This window comes from Thalassophryne amazonica, chromosome 17 (genome assembly GCF_902500255.1).
Source record: "Thalassophryne amazonica chromosome 17, fThaAma1.1, whole genome shotgun sequence".
NCBI classification, from domain to species: domain Eukaryota; kingdom Metazoa; phylum Chordata; class Actinopteri; order Batrachoidiformes; family Batrachoididae; genus Thalassophryne; species Thalassophryne amazonica.
The window spans coordinates 52816976-52831560 of NC_047119.1; the positions used below are offsets into that span (position 1 = coordinate 52816976).

At 38.4% G+C, this 14585-nt stretch overlaps 1 pseudogene; it reads left to right on the top strand.

The window, feature by feature from the left end:
* Nucleotides 1-3070: 3070 nt before the first annotated feature.
* The window catches only part of LOC117529621, a 100508-nt pseudogene continuing 88993 nt past the window's right edge, over nt 3071-14585 (top strand).

The window sequence follows — 14585 nt, forward strand, 5'->3', positions numbered from 1 at the left end:
AGCAAAACCCAGGATGGCCTTCAGCATGTTGTTTTGCAAAAGGATGAACTTGCAGCACAAATTTCCCACTGCAAACACAGTACACAGTTAAACTACAAATGAATAATAATAATAATAATAATAATAATAATAATAATATTCTAATAGTCAGCAAACATAAATATGTAATGTAGAATGATTCTCTCAATGTGGGTCACAGTCACGATCACAGCTTGTCAGCTGATTCACATCAAATTTTGTATTTGTGTCTTACAAACACAGTATCAGCTGCATTATTTGCTTCATATATCTGCCACCAATATTGGTCAACCTTCTCAGATGACCTCTATAATATCAGCCATATTTTGCTCATAATATGCTGGGATCAGATAAGAGATTGCTCTAATGCTCAAAAAACACAAGCAGAATTATAGCAGCATCAAGGGGGTCAGTTTTCAGTTCTTGCAGCCTTGCATGCAAGTGTGAAAACATTTTTTGCAAACGTGCACAAGAACGTGAGATAGACCCTCTGCAGGCTAGAGCAGTGATGCACACAATACCGGAGAGGGTGCTGGCACAAGCTTGCTTCAGGCTTAAGTTGAAGTGAGACTGTCAGAACTGACAATACATGCAGTCGTCCAGTCGCAGTGTTTTGTGAGCTCGGATGGGGGTCGTACTCACACATCCATCGTCTTCTCTTTTAACCATGCCACTGCTGTCACCAATGACTATACTGGCCACTTTAAGAAAATTTCCCAGTTAAATTCTGCTTTGCTTCCACAAGGGCGAGTGACCTTAAAACCAACCTTGTGTCTGTGTTTCTGGAGTAGCTTCCTTCATATTTGGTGCATATCAGATTGTACCTTCTCATTTTTATTTCAATAAAACTTGGGCCATGCTCAGGTGGATCTGCATACATAGACATTGGACTACCAACCTATAGATTGTGGTTTCTGACGATAAGCATCAGTGAGCCTCAGAGACTGTGTTGGCTACTTGCAAACATTTCAGTCAATGTTCTTGGTTTTCCTTCACTTCAAAAAAAAAAAAAAAAAAATCAAAGGAACACTTTTTAATCAGAGTATCAACAACAGGTGCACTAGATGCCTGATTATGTTTTGTTTTCTCTCTGTTTAAGGTGCCGCTCCATCCAGAGATGGGTGTGGTGTCTATTTTCTGTTTCTGTACCCTCCTGTCCTGCACACTGGCAACATTTCCTGCATTTTCATTTTGTGAATTTTTCTATAAATTGTGTCGGTAGCACGGCCCAAGCAGAGGATCACCCCCTTGAGGTTTCTTCCTCAAATCATCGGAGGGAGTTTTTCCTTACCCCTGTCGCCTGTGTGCTTGCTCTGGGGGTTGGTAAGGTTAGACCATACTTGAGGCAACTTTGTTGTGATTTGGTGCTTTATAAATGAAATAAATTGAAAATAAATTGAAATTATAGGGCAAAGATGAGACGACACCCAAAACAGGAATGGTTTTACCATTCCTTAAGTGAAGGCCACTGACGTGACTGATTTTTTTTTTTTTTTTTTTTTTTACATCTGTGGGGTCCCGGTTTCAACATGACTTTCAATAAATTCAAAATGAGGAATATATGGATTTGGTTTTTTGTAAGGGGCAGCAAATTACATAAAGAACCGGGAGAAATTATACCACTAAGATCTGTTGTGTTCTCAAAGTGTTCCTTTAATTTTTTGAGCAGTGTATTTGTATGTTTCTCTGGTGATGTAAATCATAATACTATAATAACTTTGAAAGTCGACACACTGCCAGTACATGGTCATAAAACTCTCAAATCTCATGCAGTAAATTTTAATAAGGACATTTGCTGCCCCCTGCTGGTTGAATAAGGGTCAATGCATTTAGCTGCCCTTACTGGATGTTTGAGAATCTTTGGGTAACCTCTGGTTTTGCTGCTGACGGGATGCTGTTCGGTGTTTCCTGTCTCTCTGATATGGTGCAGTTGCTGACTGACTACCGAGGGAGAAGGTGTGTGGAAAGACACAGGGTTTGAAATGATTGACGATGAGTGAAACACTACCCATACCAGCACTTTGTCTCAGTCTAATGAGAAATGGGAGCTGTTAGTTTTGATAGTTAACTGACGGAGCTTCTGGCATCTCAGTTCCTTTTCTTCTCAGTTCGCCGTTTGATTTCCCTCACATTCGAGTATTTTTAGGATTGCTATGTTTCTGTTCTCTCCAGTGGGCAGACTGCAGAAAGAGATACAGGGGTTGAAGCTTCTATGTGGGTGTTGAAACTATCACGTATCTATTTACAGCCATTTTCAGAACACATAAGTAACTGAACAAACAAAATATAAGGAAAATCCTCTTGGTTTCCATGATTTTATAAAACAACCTGGTTCAAAACGTCACTGCCACCTCGCATAAACATTCCACTGGAATGTCATCTGGACCAACTGCTTTTCCCACTCTTCATAGCTGCCCTCACAAATCCCTTGCACTTTCATTTCAACGATGAAAACCATGAATGGAATTCACCAATTGGGATGAAGTTATAATTACACTTCATGACCACTAGGTGGCAGTGTTTATCAAAGCAGAGTATAGCAGTGAACACCGCAGTGCAAGTACTGTAAATCCTTTCGGTTGCTCCCTTGTCCAAGGTGGAAACTTTGTACAAATTTTACACCAGATGCCCTTCTTGACACAACTCCACATTACATGTGGCAGGGTTGGGGTTTGAACCAGTAACCTTACATACTCAAACCAAGCATATACAGTAATCCAGTTAATATCAGGCACAAACTGCGTCCAATAATGAATTAACAATAAGGAATAGTTTTTCTGGAATAAAGATGTAATTTTTTTGTTTCGCGGGAAGGGCTGGAAGAAAAACATATTTTGAACTAGCTTAGTTTATGACAAGTTAAAAGTGGCTAAATATCAGTCCAACGAGAGCGGCACGCTGAGCAGGGTGGGGTGTGGTTCCAGCTTCAGGGGCGTATTTTATATGGTTGGTCACGCCCCCTTTCCCCAAAATAAATAAATAAATAAAATATAATTAAAAAAAAAACCACACCCACTCATTCCTCAGACTTGGCTACGCCCCTGCCGGGGGTGGGTGCGGAGCGGTGACTTCTGGGATATGAAGTGATTGACAGACGTACACGGAAAAAGAAGGGGACAGATAACAGAATGAAAAGAGAGCATTAAAAACATAAGCCAATAATCGTAGCATTGGTTAATTCATTTAGGGCAGCGCCGTCAAGCCACGGATACTGAAGCGGAAGAGAAAAGTTCCGATCCCACGGAGCAGCGCCTCGCGTGGGAGTGGGAAACGGGATCGTGACTGACTGAGACGAGCCCCGCTGTCTGTCTTGTCATGGCAGGTAATTTAATTGCACGTTCACGAAACCTACCGGCGTTTTCGAACAGGACTGTGTAAGTAGGTGGCAGATATCAGTGCAGAGTCGAGTGTCACTTTAGCTCAAGGTAGCTAGCCGGAGAGCTAGTGCTAAGGCTAGCTAGCTAACAGCCGGTGTTGCAGTAAATCCTGTGACCCATCAAATTGTATTTAATCAGATTTTTTTACTTAGATGCTGAGATGCCTGACAACATTAAAGTATGTTTAGTGCTTTACTTATCACTTACTTGTCATTGTGTTGTATGATGAATAGACATTGCACCTTTTTGCATCTTGAATTTTAATGTATTTGCTGACAGTAGCTAGTTTCTAAATAAATTTTCATTTGTTTGATGTTTTGTCTTTCTGTCCATTTGGTTATTGCTTCTTGTAATCATATGTTTAGTTGATGTCTTAGTTACTTTTGAGAACCACAATGGAAATAAGTTTGATGTTTTATTTGTTTTGTCCTCTGCAATATTGTTTATTGACATGGTACTGTTCTCACCGTGATTGTACAGCATCTGGTAAAATGGTAAATGACTGCATTTGTATTGCGCTTTTCCATTGGAATCAGAAATTCAAAGCGCTTTACAATGATGCCTCTCATTCACCCTTTTACACATACTGATGTCAGGGTGCTGTCATGGAAGGCACTTAGCTGCACATTGGGAGCAACTGGGGGATTAAGGACCTTGCCCAAGGACCCTTGGTGATTTAGTGGTGGGATCTTGACCGAGGATCCTATCCCATTATGCCATCGCCCTTCCCTGCCTTGATCCTATGGCATCCGGTAACAAACTGCCATCGTTGTACGCCATCAGGTAACTAACTGCCATGATCATATGCCATCCTGTAACAAATTTCCATCATCATACGGCATCCAGTAACGAACCGCTGTCATTGTACAACATCTGGCAACAAACCACTGTGATTATCGCGAGATGGTGTGAGACATCATGGTGTTGAAGCTGTACAGGAGGCAGTTGACGGATTATGTCAAGATAAAAAAAAAAAGTAGGATTAGGGCAGTGTTTCTCAAACATTTTCACACCAAGGATCAATTAACCAATAAAAAAAATCTTGCAGACCATCTAACTCCCTAAATATCCAAAAGCTATAATAATTTACATTCAAGTTGAGGTAATAATGAAAATAATACATATATGCTACTATTTTTTTCAGACTTTGGAGTAATTTTTAAACAGTTTGAGAAACACTTATCAGTTGGTAAAGTAAGTCCCTTCGGCTGCTCCCTTGTTTGCACTCGGGGTCGCCACAGCAAATCCAAGGTGGATCTGCATGTTGAGTTGGCACAGGTTTTACGCCAGATGCCCTTCCTGACGCAACTCAATTACATGGAGAAATGTGGCAGGGGTGGGATTTGAACCCGGAACCTTCTGCACTGAAACCAAGTGCGTTAACCACTTGGCCACCACCCCCACTTATGATTAATTTAAAATGTGATATTTTACCAGTATATTCACAGACCACTAGGGGTTGCTCTCGGACCATCAGTGGTCCTCTGACTAATGATTAAGAGAGGCTGGATTAGGGTAAAGGTTCAAGTTAGTGTTAGGGTTGTGCATGAACTATGACGTTGGGTAGTTTAAATAACAATGGGTGGTATACTAATAGCAATTTTCTGTTTGCATACGGTACCATATCAATAGCAACAGCTGCCTATTTACATCAGGTAGCTGTTTGATCCCACTCACTCGTCAGTGTTACTTTGCTAACTTTCCATACATGTGTAAGATACTTGCAGGTGTTTGTTTTGAAATTTAGGAATTGTGTAACTTACCCACTCTAAATTTATGAAGGCTACAAGGACTGGTTTCATAGTGTTCCTTGCAGGACTGTTGCACACTACATGTGCTGTTTAAACGATTCTGTACAATTTCCCACAGAACAATCATAAAGCCTCTGTACATTCCAGCGACAAGACATCCTGTCTCTTAGACGAGCTCCAGATGGTCAAGGATTGTAGCATTTCCTTTTGATTTGGCAGCTGACAGTTGAGCTATGATTGTAGAGTTTAAAAAACAGTGCAACTTTTTTATTTTTGTTTATTAGTGAAAAACAAGTCACAAGAAATGACAAGTGTGCATGCATCTTATTCATTTAGGCAGGGAAATGTTACTGCTGTGCAGGCAAAAGCACTGCTGTTTCACCTTATATAAATAAACATATAAAAGCTGATTCCTCCAGCTATTTGTGCATAATTATCCTGAACTGCATTGCATAATTTTGCAGTAATAACACTTTCCTTGCTCTTTTTTTTTATTATTATTACAGTATTATTTAAAGAATCATGATTCATTTGAGAGTATTTGTGCACTGAAGCCATGGTGACTCATAAATGTCCTTCTTTGTTCTGCAGTCCAGTTCTACTATGTGTTGGGTGTATTTTACAGACAAATCCGACCAATTTTTACTGTGTAATTACAACAAAATATGTGATGTTCAACTTGCTTTATTGTACAATGAGCTGTCACGACACTGAACCTGTTGAGGCGAGTGACGGAGTTCAGAAACTCTCAAGCAATGTAGCATGCTGCTTTTTTATTCCCCTTCTTTCATTTGGCTCTGATGTGAGAACATGTGCAGGGAGATTTTTAAGATTTAATGCATAAAAAGAATTTTCACTGGCACCAATATGATTTTATTTGTTAGCCTTTAAGTAGGGGATTTATAATATGACATTACCAATATGATCAAAATTTGCGTTATCTAGAAAAAACATAATAAAAAGTTCCCCTGAAGGGTAAATTTTCAAAAGAACAGACGGCCTTGAACTACTTAGGACAGCGACGGTTGAGACCAATACACTGACAGTGATGTCATAGATCATGTGGGGGCTTTCCCAGACTTGAGCAAAGCATGATGAGAAGCCCACGGTGGCGGCCAATCAGAGTAGAGAGGTACAGTGACGTATGCTGGCTCATCTCACTCTGGCTCCTCCTCCAATATTGCAGAAAATTCTCTGAAACCGTGGTGTTTATGTGTAAATCTAAGATGTTTCTCATATATTAGGTAAAAGCTAGTGAGAAATAAACACTTGTAAAATGAAAAGTGCTGTTTTTGTAACCTGATAACACCTCTGGAGTGATTTACAAGACATCTCACAGATGTCAGCATCACACATCGCATCAAGGTAACGTCCGATGTTTTGAAAAGCTCACGTGTGCACACATTTAAAAAAAAAATCCAATCATGTTTGTATATGTATATGTACTTATATATGTACGTATATACAGTGGTGGGCACAGATAACCAAAAAATAAACTTCGATAACAGATAATCAGAGAACTGAAACGTTATCTTCGATAAAGATAAAACACCAGAAAAAATGTATCGGAAGTTACAGATAACCCATAAATTCCAGTATTGTATTTGATATAGTTGCAACCACTAATAAGCTAATTTTGAGTTTTAACACTTCAATCGCTTTTGGAAGCATCAAAAGCGACAACAGACCCAAACAATGAATCAACATTTTTGTCTTTCAGCGTCCTGCCCCCTGCTGGAAGCTCTAGTTTACTACATGGCTTCCAGCACAGATGCAACTGAGAGGAGCCAAAAAGCTCAACTCTACTCAGCCACAGCGCTACCATCAGGCGGAGGTCTTGGAAAATAAAGCCCTGCTGAGTTATGGTTTGGTGTATAAATAAAATTAATACTGATAGAATAACTCCATTAATGTCAATTCTGTCATTTGTGCAAAGTTAAGATATAACATATATCTTTTAATGTTGAATAATGCACTAATTCTGAAATTTTGTAACAAACACAGGCAGATGGCATTCTGGGTAAAATGTGCCTCCGCTACACTGATTGGTTGATTCATTCTATGTAAACCAACATGTTAATGTGAGGTGTGTCGTGTGTTGGTGTTTACAGATAAATGTGCTTTTGTAAAATATGCCATTTTTTATTTGTTTAAAAAAAAAAAAAAGGCATTTTCAAAAAAAAAAAAAAAAGCCAAGTTGTAATTAGATAACTGTCTGATATAACCGGTGTCAAAAATAAATAGGACACTGCCAACTACTGGTGCCAGTGCGAGTTTTGGCCCTTTTTCAGCTGATTTTTCATTCGTGTGAGAATTTTTTAGATCGCACCGAGTTTCAGGTTAATCGCGCTTCCTGCATCATTTAGTATACATGGAGTAACGAGCTGCATTTAACATTTCACGACCACCACCTGATCGCCGATCGTATGGTCAGATGAAAATCAAACCTGTTTGATATTCTTGTGCCTGTGCAAACACTGCAGACCTGTCTTGTAATGTTTTTTTTTTTTTTAAACTTTGATGTCTCCCATCGAGTGTGTGTGTGTGTGTGTGTGTGTGTGTGTGTGTGTGTGTGTGTGTGTGTGTGTGTGTGTGTGTGTGTGTGTGTGTGTGTGTGTGTGTGTGTGTGTGTGTGTGTGTGTGTGTGTGTGTGTGTGTGTGTTCTTCTCGAAGCAGCTCTCCTCTGTAGAGGGTAGAACTACAAATGTGTTCACCTTTGTTTACCACGTTAACGGTCTAAAAATGATCAGACAAACATTTATCGGAAGATAATTAGTCTGATAATGGTTTTCAAAGTTATCTGAAAAGATAATCTGATAATGAAAACTTTATCTTCAATAATTATCGGATTATCGGAAGTGTGCCCACCACTGCGTATATAATATATATACGAGGTCTGTTAGAAAATTATCAGACCTTTTTATTTTTTGCAAAAACCTGATGGATTTGAATCACGTGTGCTTGCATAAGCAAACCTTGAACCTTCGTGCGCATGCGTGAACTTTTTCACGCCTGTCGATTGCGTCATTTGCTGGTAAGCAGTCTTTGTGTGAGGATTGTGCAGCACGCTCGGCGGATTTTCATTTCAAGGAAAAAGACGGAACGACTGGAGCAGCGCTGCATCAAATTTTGCCAGAAACTGGGCGACAGCCAGGTGGAAACCATTCGGATGATTCAGACGGCTTTCGTGACTTTTCAGTCGTGTGACTATCCGAGAAATTGTGGAAGAGCTGGGCATGTCACAGCATGTCCTGTGAGACTTCAACACGAAGGTGCTTTTGCTCCGCCATCAGTAGCTTCGTGCCGAAGCCATCGGCACGAATTTCACCACCACTCTTTTCATGGCCAAATCTTCTGTCACAATGGAATGTGCCGAAAAAGTGCTGATGTCCACTTGTTCCACAATTTTCGGATAGTCACACGACGGTCCCACATCACCACAGTGTTCGCTTTGGAAATGATCTGGTCATTTCAGCATGTTGATGGCCGCCCGGAGCGTGGCTCGCTCTCCACCATTGTGCAGACGTCTTTAAACCGGTTCTGCCGCTCCTTAATCTGTGTGATGCCCAGAGCATCGTCACAGAATATATATATATATATATATATATATATATATATATATATATATATATATATTTCTACCTCATTTTCTTATTTTATTGTATTGTTACAAGTATTATTATTATTGCTTATCCTTGCACACGCTGTTTGATGCACATTTTCCTTGTCTCGCATCCATCTTATGTGTTTTTCTTAAGAGCTGAGGTAACGTGAATTTCTCCACTGTGAGATCAATAAAGTCTTATCTTATGCATGTCCTCCTGTAGACGATGTTAAAAAGAAAAAACATCATTATAATTTCCCCCCCAGGTAAATATGTTCTCTTGATTAAAATAAGCTGTAATTTTACAAGACGTTTCAAAAAAATTCTGTTTTGTCTCTCTGTCCGAGGTGCGGCTCCATCCAGAAGTGGGAGATAGTGTCTTTTCTGCAATTGTCATGAAATAGACAGGATCTGTGGACCCAACCCCCCTCCCCAGCCAGCCTCCTGTCCTGGACACCAGCATGGACTCCCAAAATTTCCTGTATATTTTTATTGTCAAGTGTGTCAGTAAGCAGTGGGTCACCTCTTCTGCTTGAGGTTTCTTCCTCAAATGATCAGAGGGAGTTTTTCCTTACCACTGTCACCTTTGTGCTTGCTCTGGGGGTTGGTAAGGTTAGACCTTACTTGTGTGAAGCTCCTTGAGGCAACTTTGTTGTGATTTGGCGCTATATTAAAAAAATGAAATGCAATGAAAAATAAACTGATGTTATAGTGTTTAAATTTCAGGTGAAACTACATTTTGTCAGTTTAGTGAAATGTAGGTGGCCCTATAGCTTTAAGCATTTCACTTTTGCTTCTGGAAAACTGGTTTTTGTATTTTATTTATTTATTTTCTTCTTTTTTTAAAAAACAATTTGCTAATCATAAAAATAACCAGAGTAGTTGAAAATGAAAACAATGAGTCAAGGTCCTATTATAGGCCTAGATCCACTAGTCAAACAATGCTTAATTCCAAAATTCAGTCAGTGTTTGTGAAAGTGAGAATGTGACCAGGATCAGAATCAAACCTCTCTTCCCTGACAACGTAAATAGATTTGAAGCTGCTCCAGATAGGATTTGTTGAATGGATTTAATACCCTGTTATTGGATATCTAAGAATTTAACGTGTTTCACCAAACTGGACTATTAGATGCTGCTGTTCATTTGATGTGCAACTTTTCCATACAAATTCAGCAGCTCCTCTGCATCTCATGTGGATCATATTAAGGATATTTTTATCTTCCTGGAAGAGATTAAAAGGTCTTGCTTGTTTTTTCATTTGTGGGCAAACTTACACAGGATGTGAAACAGCATGTGTAACTTTTCTCATCAAATTGTGTTGTTTGTGTGGAAGTTCTAACATGATTTATGCTGGAAATGTTGACACTTTGATGCACCGTCACTTTATATAGGAAAACGTTAAATGTAAGAAAAACAATGTAGGAAGCCTAAAAACAATTAGAGCTTAATTTTAAAATTTTTTCCCCCTCCACAGTTGCTGGAGGTGACATGCAGTGGTGCTTCTCTCAGGTGAAGGGAGCCTTTGATGATGACGTCGCTGATGGTAAGTGCTCAGCTAGAATAATCTTAAGTGTACGTCACATAGGAAAAGACAGACGGTTCTGTCGCTGATGCAGAAGAGCCCGAGCTTTAGATTTCCTCATGCTTGTCTTCCATTTGTAGATGCACCACACTGAAGTCAAGTGCATCATGGTACAGTGTATCATCTTAAATGGCGTTTTAGGGTCACATTGAGGGTTTTTTGTTTTTACAGTTCGAGAATAAAGTCGTAATTTTATGAGGAAAAAAATTGTAATATTACGACAATAAAGTTATAATGTTACAAGAATAAACTCGTAATATCATGAGAATAAACTTGTAATTTTATGAGAATAAAGATGAGGAAGATGCATCAGCGGGCGATTCAAAGGGGTTTTGCCTCATGGCATTGAGTCCGGTAAAGTTAGAAAGATATTCAGAGATTTGAAGTTCACGGCTCAATAAACCTAAAGAGAAATGTTGTAGAAAAGCAAACAACGCTAGTTTCTGAGCTCAGGAAGGTAGACAATGAGCTACAACTTATTTTTATCCATATGAGCCATCCTCTGAGCTAGAAAAGTAACACAGCACCACAGAGGAGGTTGTCACGGAGGCTGTTTTGTGTGCTGTCAAGGTTTAATTTCCGGAACCAAGCTTTTTTTTTTTCCTTGTATAAATACAACTTTATTGTAATAATATTATGACTTTATTCTTGTAATATTATGAGGTGTTTTTTCTCATAAAATTACAACTTTATTCCTGAAGTCTAAAAAAAAACTCAATGTGGTCCTAAAACACAATTATAATCATCAATATTTCCCCTAGAATTTTTTTTCAAGTTCGTTTGTAATCATCGAACCCCAATCACGAAGTGCTCAGAAATGCAAAAGCCTAAGTTAAATGATGTGCTCATTATTATTTATGTAATCCTGTCACATGGTTTCAGAGAACACTACTTAAGTATTTTTCATATGAAAGAACCCCAAAAGATGAGGTCCACTCAGTTTCAGCCTCACTAACCACATGGGTCCAAACAATATGTGGGTGTAACAGACAGCCAGCAGAAGGCAGAAAAGTGCTTCCAAAAAATTTTTTTTTTTTTTTTTTTTTTTTTTTTTTTGGGCATTTTTTGTTACAAGCAGGCATCTATGCTAGATCAAATCCTTATATAGTAAGGTTTCACATCAGGGACGATGCCAAAAATAAAAATCATTTTTTGGCCATTTTTGGGCCCAAAACCCCCATTTTTGGGTCAAAATTCAAAAATAGTCCAATCCTTTTGATATGCATATCAAATTACTCGTCTTGACGAATAGAGTTCAAAACTATATAGTTTGACCTATTTTTGACCTTGCGTTACATCACAATGACCGAAAATGTGGAAAGGTCAACGCACTTTTCGTGAAGGGTCAAATTCATAAAATCTGTTATGATGGTCCGATTATGACAATTTTGGTGTCTTATTATATGTTTTATTGCACAAGAAAACCAGTAAGACAACTTGCATACAAAAATTATGGAATCACCGGCCTCGGAGGATGTTCAATCAGTTGTTTAATTTTGTAGAAAAAAAGCAGATCACAGACATGACACAAAACTAAAGTCATTTCAAATGGGAACTTTCTGGCTTTAAGAAACACTATAAGAAATCAGGAAAAAAAATTGTGGCAGTCAGTAACGGTTACTTTTTTAGACCAAGCAGAGGGAAAAAAGTATGGACTCACTCAATTCTGAGGAAAAAATTATGGAATCATGAAAAACAAAAGAACGTTCCAACACATCACTAGTATTTTGTTGCACCACCTCTGGCTTTTATAACAGCTTGCAGTCTCTGAGGCATGGACTTAATGAGTGACAAACAGTACTCTTCATCAATCTGGCTCCAACTTTCTCTGATTGCTGTTGCCAGATCAGCTTTGCAGGTTGGAGCCTTGTCATGGACCATTTTCTTCAACTTCCACCAAAGATTTTCAATTGGATTAAGATCCGGACTATTTGCAGGCCATGACATTGACCCTATGTGTCTTTTTGCAAGGAATGTTTTCACAGTTTTTCCTCTATGGCAAGATGCATTATCATCTTGAAAAATGATTTCATCATCCCCAAACATCCTTTCAATTGATGGGATAAGAAAAGTGTCCAAAATATCAACGTAAACTTGTGCATTTATTGATGATGTAATGACAGCCATCTCCCCAGTGCCTTTACCTGACATGCAGCCCCATATCATCGACTGTGGAAATTTACATGTTCTCTTCAGGCAGTCATCTTTATAAATCTCATTGGAACGGCACCAAACAAAAGTTCCAGCATCATCACCTTGCCCAATGCAGATTCGAGATTCATCACTGAATATGACTTTCATCCAATCATCCACAGTCCACGATTGCTTTTCCTTAACCCATTGTAACCTTGTTTTTTTCTGTTTAGGTGTTAATGATGGTTTTCGTTTAGCTTTTCTGTATGTAAATCCCATTTCCTTTAGGCGGTTTCTTACAGTTCGGTCACAGACGTTGACTGCAGTTTCCTCCCATTCGTTCCTCATTTGTTTTGTTGTGCATTTTCGACTTTTGAGACATATTGTTTGTATTTGGTCCAGAGTTTAGACACAGCTGACTGTGAACAACCAACATCTTTTGCAACATTGCGTGATGATTTACCCTCTTTTAAGAGTTTGATAATCCTCTCCTTTGTTTCAATTGACATCTCTCATGTTGGAGCCATGATTCATGTCAGTCCACTTGGTGCAACAGCTCTCCAAGGTGTGATCACTCCTTGTTAAATGCAGACTAACAAGCAGATCTGATTTGATGCAGGTGTTAGTTTTGGGGATGAAAATTTACAGGGTGATTCCATAATTTATTCCTCAGAATTGAGTGAGTCCATATTTTTTCCCTCTGCTTGGTCTAAAAAAGTAACCATTACTGACTGCCACAATTATTTTTCCTGATTTCTTATAGTGTTTCTTAAAGCCAGAAAGTTGCCATTTGAAATGACTTTAGTTTTGTGTCATGTCTGTGATTTGCCTTTTTTATACAAAATTAAACAACTGAATGAACATCCTCCGAGGCCGGTGATTCCATAATTATTGCCAGGGGTTGTATATGTTTTTCCATAACATGGGTGGTAATCAGTTTAATTTTTTATGGAATGCCCCTTTAAGGTAACTAAAATTTGTCAATTTGATACTAATAAAAAAAAAAAAAGTCAGTGGGTGTATTGAACTTATTTTGAATGGTTCTGATACTTGAGGTATGAAGTGTATGTTGTGTAATAGAAACAATGAATCATAAAAAATTATTTTAATAAATTAGCCATAGTGTACTCTAAAATGTCTGTCTTCTTTGCTTTTGTATTCTAATTTTCTTTATATTCACAAAAAACATACTTATGCAGTTTTTATATTTAATTAATGTGTTTGATGTAAAAGAGGCCAATTATGATCAATTTTGATGTCATAACCATTTTGAAGTTGGACAAAGTTAATCAATAGACCCATCTTATCTGACATAATTGTATTTTCATAGCTAAGACTGGCATAATGGTCTACAACCCCTGGCAATAATTATGGAATCACTGGCCTCGGAGGATATTCATTCAGTTGTTTAATTTTGTAGAAAAAAAGCAGATCACAGACATGACACAAAACTAAAGTCATTTCAAATGGCAACTTTCTGGCTTTAAGAAATCAGGAAAAAAAATTGTGGCAGTCAGTAACGGTTACTTTTTTAGACCAAGCAGAGGGGAAAAAAAAATATGGAATCACACAATTCTGAGGAAAACATTATGGAATCACCCTGTAAATTTTCATCCCCAAAACTAACACCTGCATCAAATCAGATCTGCTCGTTAGTCTGCATCTAAAATGGAGTGATCACACCTTGGAGAGCTGTTGCACCAAGTGGACTGACATGAATCGTGGCTCCAACACGAGAGATGTCAATTGAAACAAAGGAGAGGATTATCAAACTCTTAAAAGAGGGTAAATCATCACACAATGTTGCAAAACATGTTGGTTGTTCACAGTCAGCTGTGTCTAAACTCTGGACTAAATACAAACAACATGGGAAGGTTGTTAAAGGCAAACATACTGGTAGACCAAGGAAGACATCAAAGCGTCAAGACAGAAAACATGTAAACATGTAAACATATGTGTGTGTGTGTGTGTGTGTGTGTGTGTGTGTGTGTGTGTGTGTGTATATATATATATATATATGTGTGTGTGTGTGTGTATATATATATATATATATATATGTGTGTGTGTGTGTGTGTGTGTGTATATATATATATATATGTGTGTGTGTGTGTGTGTGTGTA